The sequence below is a fragment of the Rhyacophila brunnea genome, unplaced genomic scaffold, assembly GCF_057557595.1.
Source record: "Rhyacophila brunnea isolate RB1 unplaced genomic scaffold, BYU_Rbru_1.0 scaffold_122, whole genome shotgun sequence".
Lineage (NCBI taxonomy): Eukaryota > Metazoa > Arthropoda > Insecta > Trichoptera > Rhyacophilidae > Rhyacophila > Rhyacophila brunnea.
In genome coordinates this window covers 820,881-828,475 of record NW_028232777.1, presented here as the reverse complement: position 1 = coordinate 828,475, position 7,595 = coordinate 820,881, and the positions used below count along the sequence as shown (strand labels likewise).

At 25.9% G+C, this 7,595-nt stretch overlaps 1 non-coding gene across 1 annotated transcript; it reads right to left on the bottom strand.

Moving 5' to 3' along the window:
- Nucleotides 1-2,861: 2,861 nt before the first annotated feature.
- Nucleotides 2,862-2,934, bottom strand: TRNAR-ACG (transfer RNA arginine (anticodon ACG)). Its single transcript has one exon. It is a non-coding gene; the product is annotated as a tRNA-Arg (tRNA).
- Nucleotides 2,935-7,595: the final 4,661 nt, after the last annotated feature.

Genomic DNA, 7,595 nt, shown 5'->3' with positions numbered 1-7,595 from the left:
AAGGAGGTCTACAATGAACGATATCGTAAGATGATGGTGACATACAATGAACAAATGGAGGTTTACAAAAAAACACCTGAATATGCACAGGAAATGCAAGAAAGAAAGAGCATAAAGAAAAAACTAGCTAAAAAAGACTCAAGACAGAAAAAGGTTACAGGATATAATGTTTACATGAAAGAAAGCTATGCAATTTCTAAAAATGATCCTACTGATGACAGAAAAGGATTCAGAACTTCGGAAGTCGGAGCTGCTTGGAAATCTTTGAGTAAAGTTGAAAAAGAAAAGTATGAAAAAGCAGCTGCTGAAATCAACAAAGCTACCAAAGAAAACAAAGAAGATCCCATTACTATTGACTCTGAGTAAAAAAACATCCCTTTGTTAAATTTAAGATTAAAGTTCTTGAAAAAAAATATCATTCTTACTCTTCATATAGTCTTGTGTAACTATCAAAGTGTTTATAAGTCATCTGTTCTCCTGTGTATTATCAGAAAATTTTATTTTTAAATTCATAAATATCCTTAAAATAGCGATCTTATTTTTCATTAATTTTTCTAACATAGGTACATCTTTCATAGTTAATAAGTTTTTATGCTACTAAATTTATCGTAACTTCACAAATATTCCTATATAATAAATAGCAATCTTATTTTTCATTAAGTTTTCTAACATGGGTACATCTTCCATAGTTAATAAGTTTTTATGCTACTAAATTTATCGCAACTTCACAAATATTCCTATATAATAAATAGCAATCTTATTTTTCATTAAGTTTTCTAACATAGGTGCATCTTCCATAGTTAATAAGTTTTTATGCTAGTAAAGTTATCGTAACTTCACAAATATTCCATTATAATAAATAGCAATCTTATTTTTCATTAAGTTTTCTAACATAGGTACATCTTCCATAGTTAATAAGTTTTTATGCTACTAAAGTTATCGATACTTCACAAATATTCCTATATAATAAATAGCAATCTTATTTTTCGTTAAGTTTTCTAACATAGGTACATCTTCCATAGTTAATAAGTTTTTATGCTACTAAAGTTATCGATACTTCACAAATATTCCTATATAATAAATAGCAATCTTATTTTTCGTTAAGTTTTCTAACATAGGTACATCTTCCATAGTTAATAAGTTTTTATGCTATTAAATTTTTCGTAAGCTCTTAAACATTGCTAAATTGTTAAATTTTACGTACTGACGTGAATTATACGTATGACTGATTTTTTTTTGATTTACCAACTATATAAGAATTGATGACAAGCTATTTAAGACAAAGTTTATACCATATGTTTAAAATGGGATGGGGTGCTAGCACAATACAGAAAAAGTACCAGAAAGAACACTAACTCGCAAATAAAATCGTGGCATATATTTAAATCATAGGATTCAGAAAGATAAAGAACCTTGAGAACTAATAGTTTTGAAAAGAGGATAGGCATCAAGGAAGATGTAAGAGAAGAAGTATAGCCAAGAGTATAAATGAAGAACCCACTGGAAATCAATCACGTTGTTCTTGAAGAAATAAATCAAAAATTACAATACCAAAATTAACCCGTGAATAAAAATGACAAGCCGTAAAATTTATTTCATCAATTTTCATAAATTCTTAAGATGTTTATGCTGATAGATTAAATAAAAATTGAATGATAATCCTGACTATATTACTAATATGCAAACGATTAAATATATATCTTGACTCGATTTTAAATTTCGCTTTGGTATTTGGTTGATAAGCTAACATATAAAATGAAAAAAAGGCGATTTATATTATGATATCGTGCGTCATAACATGGGATGATATGATCACAAAATGTTATATATCGCATGTTAAGGATATTTAAACGCCAATGGATGCGGGGGCAGCACACGAACAATAAGGTTGAGAATCAGTTTAATTAAATGACTTTAAAAGAGAAGATCTTTTTTATAGGTTCTGAATAGGGCATGATTAATTGAAAGAAATTTATAGGTTTAAATCAGTAAGATTTAGAAAGAAATAAGCTTGACAGGGCAAAGAATATTGAGATAAAATAAGTTCAAAGATAACACTTGACTCAATAAGATTTGAAAGGGTGAAAAGTTTGGGATAGTAAAGATTATTAGGTTGTATAAATTGAATAAATAAGTCTTGAAAGGGTGTGAATGGTAAAGACAGAAGAACATAAAAATATTCTTTTTGGATTATCTTACCGTTCATCCACATAAAAACTCACCTTTCAACTGCGAAAATACGATTTCTTGCGATTTAATAAACATGGATTACTCCCATCGTACACATAGTGCTTCGATAACTAGAACTAACTTTTGACTGAGATTTACAATCTGTTTGTGTTGGATAATTGGACTGAAAGCCTAAAAGGGTGAATATTTGTATTGATGGGCTGTGAAAAGAATTTATTGAAAGAAGTATAATAAGGCAGAGGGAAATACTTTAATCAATAAATCTTGAAAAAGGATGTGTTTTAATGATATATGATTCAGGAGGTGCTTGATTTGGAAATATTTAAAGGCGAATATGTTTACAGAAGGAATGTAAATGAGAGAGAAGTACAATAATATTGAGGAAGATATATTTGAATTGATGATTCTTGAAAGAAGAAAGGTTTTTTGTGTATAAAAGCGAAGAATTATATTATATTTTTGAAGTAACTTGAATTAATATAATTGAAAAAAAAGATGTTTAGAGAAAGATTGTCAAAAAATAAGGATGCAATAATTATTTATCAAATTTTTTCTAAAGATATATCTAAAGATTCGCAAGCTAAAGGTAGAATAGATAAACCATTTATGCTTTTACAAATCTGCTCCTTCTGTTCCTCCACATGATGATAAACATTTTAAATAATTAAAAACGATCCCGCCGGGACTCGAACCCGGAATCTTAAACTTCGTAGGCTTACGCTGTAACCATTGAGCCACGAGACCTAATTAATTATGTAATATTAAATATAAATTTCAATAATAGTTCAATCCTTCAAGCATGTTAAAAAGTCACTTGTAACTAAAAAAGAGACAATCTAGGAATTCAATGAAGCTGTTTATGTGTCTAACAAGAAATAAAAAATTATCTTATTTAGCTTATCATTCCAGAATTATGTTTCTTGGATTATTGTGGGGCTGTAAATAATTCCATATGTAAAATGAAAAAATATTGGTATGATATTCTATTGATGCATATTCGTTTATTTTATGTATTTTTGATGATCGAATATCAATATGCTATTCCAGAACCAATTAAATTCATCGAGTAGAGTTGAATGGATGTGATACATTTTAAAGAGATTTATGGTTCATAATAATTGTTTTTTTTTTCAGCAAGATAGTCCAAATTATATCTAGAAAGGTTATCTGACTAGTTTTTTATGTTTTATGATAATATCTAGGTCGTGATATGCAAAATAATTTATGATAAATTCGATATCAATTATAAATATGCATTGACTGGATTTTACAAATCATAATGTTGCCTATAGCTTTATTGAAATACTGTAGCAAAGTAGAGTAATACAAGTTAATCAACGTTCTTAGACACTACAAATTAAATATTTTCTATTCATGATCACTTTATAATTTGTAAGACTTATCAATTTTTATAACGTTATTCATTTTATCATTGGTAGACATAATTTCTTTTAATTTGTGTTTTTAATATTTTCACATGTGAGGCCATCTAAAACACTCTTTTTAAATGAACAGAGTAAAAATATAGTTTTAATGTCATTTATCAGTGATTTTAATTTAATATTTATCGATGATAAATATATTTATCGAAAATTATACATGAGGCAATAATATATATTTATCGAATAGAAGGTATTTTTTTTTATATGTTCGCATAGATTTAATATTTTGTTAAATTCAGTAAGCCTTAATAATTTATGAGTTTATCTCGGTATTATGCCATCCTAGATGAACAAAACGACCAAAAATCATTACTTTCCAACATAAAATAGTAGTACTATTGATAATAAATCTCCAAACCCCCATTTAATTTTACTTTATTTACCTTAAAAACCATAACGAGAATTTGAATTATTTATGAAAAACCATATGCTCAACTAAAAAATATTGAAAATAAGATGCTATTGCTCTTGCATTATAGTGCAAAAATACATTTTACTTATGCCCTTAGTTTTGAATCAAGGCATTAAGAATATAAAAATCGAGAAACCATGTACAAAAATATTTATAAAATACCGTCAAGGTTTTAAATGTTACGAAAATAATCACTAAAAACGATGAAAATATGAGTTTAAACTATAAAAAAAGGCTGTGATGATTGATATATACCACAATGTATCAATAATAAATTTATAAACTTAGGTCTATATCACTTCGATGTCAACAATCCTTTATAAAAATTCTTAAAATATTAAATTTATTTTTTAAATACCTTATTATATCAAGCAATCATGGCCCGGTCTATTTATCAAAATTAGACCTTTCCACAAAAAAAAAACATAGAATATTAATATATTGAGTTTTTTATCTTTGTAGAAAAATATTGAGTAATCAAATCAGAAAATGCTTATTTTTTTGATCGATGGTATAAATAAGTTCTTTTTTTAGCATTTGTCAACAAGTCTATAATAAAGAAAAATTTTTTGTATAGAGAAATCACAAAATTTGCATAAAATCATATATTAGCTAAAAATCAAACTAACTTATTAATAAATTTTCCTATATTCATAAATAAATTTAAAAAATCAAGACTAGAAAAAAACGAAACAAACTTTTTTTCAGATTCAAAATTTATATAAATTTTAGATAATTCTAATACAACAAAAAAGAAAAATAATGATCATTTATGAACCTACAAGCTGAAATATTTTAACTAAATAAAAAATCAATCAGTATAAATTCAATAAGAAACCAATGTAATAATGAGGAAAAAAATTATATTGATTTATATGGAAAGTATGAAGAATAATGTATCGGCTTAACCATACATAACACATTAATTATAATTTTTTAGGTTCCATTAAGCGCTTCTATTAAAAATGCAAATTGTTTGTATCTTATAATGTCTAACAACAAGTGAAGAATTGTATTTTTGTTAGACTGAAATACATGTCATCTTTCGGGACACAATTTTTTATGAATGGATAGAGCAGATAAAGTTTACTAATTAATTCATGTTCGTTTGTTTCAGCCATTGTAATAAATTTTATTAAAAACATAGAGTCAACATAAGATTTACTTTTTCCCCTATAAGTATAAGTGTTTATAACTGATGATCTAAAATTCATTCTTGAATTACTTTGCCGACACACCTAGATATAATTAAGAATTATACTTTATGTTCAAAAATGCGAATCCCCATAACATTCATACACTAAAATAATGTTTTATCTGAATTCGTATTAAGCTGTTTTTTGCATTTTATTGGTTACTGATTGTAAAACAACCATTTGATTTTGTATATAAACATGCTTGTATTCAAGTAAATATTCAAATAAATGTTTTTACTTTATAAAATAAAATATTTTTTAACAAGAATTTTCAGTTTTACAAATAATTTATGTCCGTTTCGGTTCAAAATTATTAACATATTTACACACAGTATCATAAAAGATAACTGAAAGAACTCGAAGTAACTAACCTTATTGAGGCATATATACAAACATTGGGATTTAGAAAAATGCTTGAATTAATAGGTCTCGAAAGGAGGAGAAGCATTGAAAATGGCCGAAAGTTTTAATACGCTGTGCGCACGAGAGATCAAGCAAGTTGTACTTGAGAACAAAAACTAATATTATAACACACAATTTAGCCCTGAAATAAATAAATAATTCTTAAAGATTTTAGCTCTGTTGTATTTTAAAGGGATTAAAAAAAATATTAATTGTCAATGTTATACCAATATCATTTCTATAGATATCATCAGTTGAATTTTAATAAAGAACAAGGGGAAAAAGAAGATATTTATATACATCCAAATATCAATTCTAAAGATTTTAAAAATAAAACAACAAAAACATTTATATGCAATTTTGATACTATTTCTAAGAAATTTTTGTATCATTTATAAACATAGTTTTGTTATTTAACTTCTTACTTTTGAGATATCGATACAAAAATCAAATAATACAAATTTGTGATATAATTTCATTTTAATGAGATGAATTTACAAATAAAAGCTATTCAACATCTTCGTCCTCACTTTTCTCAAGCAACACCTTTAAAAAATCGAATCTTCCATCACAAGAAATCGCCTTTTCAAACAAAAATCTTTCAATACGAGCACCGTGAAATTCGCTTTGTTCCAATATCTTATAAACCAAATCTTGAATAAAAAGTTCAATCGCTCTTGAAAGAACTACTGGCGCTGTTATACTGACTTTTCCTATATCTTCATCACTTTGCATTATTCTTTTTATTCGGGCTATTGGAAACTTTGATTTCTTCTTTTTTGGATCAATCACTTCATTTTTATCGGTGTTAAATCTTTTATATCCTGGTTTTGTTTTTTCTTCGTTTTCTTCGTCTACTGCAACCTTTGATACTCTTTTAGATTGACGTCTTGGTTTCTTTCGTGTTGCATCTATTTTATCTTCCTCTACTTTTATTTCTGTATCCATTTCATCTTTTTCGGTTGTTGGTATGCTAGGATTTGTGAGATCAGCCATTTCTTCCTTCAATCTTTTGAATTTGTTTATAAAGGGCTTTTTTGGGAAATTGATCGCTGGGTTGAAAATTCGTGATAAAGTAATTACAATCAAAATTGTGTGTAAATCTGCTCATATATTATTTAATGAAACTCTACATTCACAGTTAATATAAAAAAATTGTGAATATTTCTGTTGTTTGATAGATTATTTTTTTGAAATATAATAAAAAGGTAAAACTATTTCTTATATTAACATATATAAACTATGCTAATTTTTGCTGATGTTTTATGATAATACTTTTTGAAATTTAAGTAAGCAGAATTATTTCTTATATTAACAAATAAAAAATTCTTACTTTTTTGCAATTCAAATAGATTACAGTTCTGTAATAAAATAAAAATTACTGGTCAAACATTTTTTATCGGGTATGTTAATGGAATTATATTTATTTTTTTAATTTTAATAAGAAATACAAGAATGCGGTTCATCGTCTACAAAATTTACTATAATTATCACATAAAAATGCATACTTTTATTCTTCCTGAAACATTTCATAAATTTAAATTATTTCTAAAAAATTTTCAGAAGTTTGTTCTGCCTTTTTACGAAAAAATAAAAATTCGTTTATTTTTGGAAAGATGGATTATCACATCTGCAAAATATTCAGCTTTTGTTTTATATTGATGATTTACTTTTTGGCTACGCAAGTTATATATAGGATTTACAGATTTTTTTTCAAATATGTATCGTATAAATAATAAATAAATTATAATATGATACATTATCTTTTGTATTCGCAAAGAAACAAAGGAATTCATTGAACTGTATTATATTTGGTACGTTAAGCATTTTGTTATTTGTATACAAAGCAGAAAGGAAAATTAAAGTGCATATAAATCTGTTTCAATATGATTATTTATTGTTTTAAATTTTTATCAGTTGCATACTAAAAACTTAGTAATGGTCAATTAATTA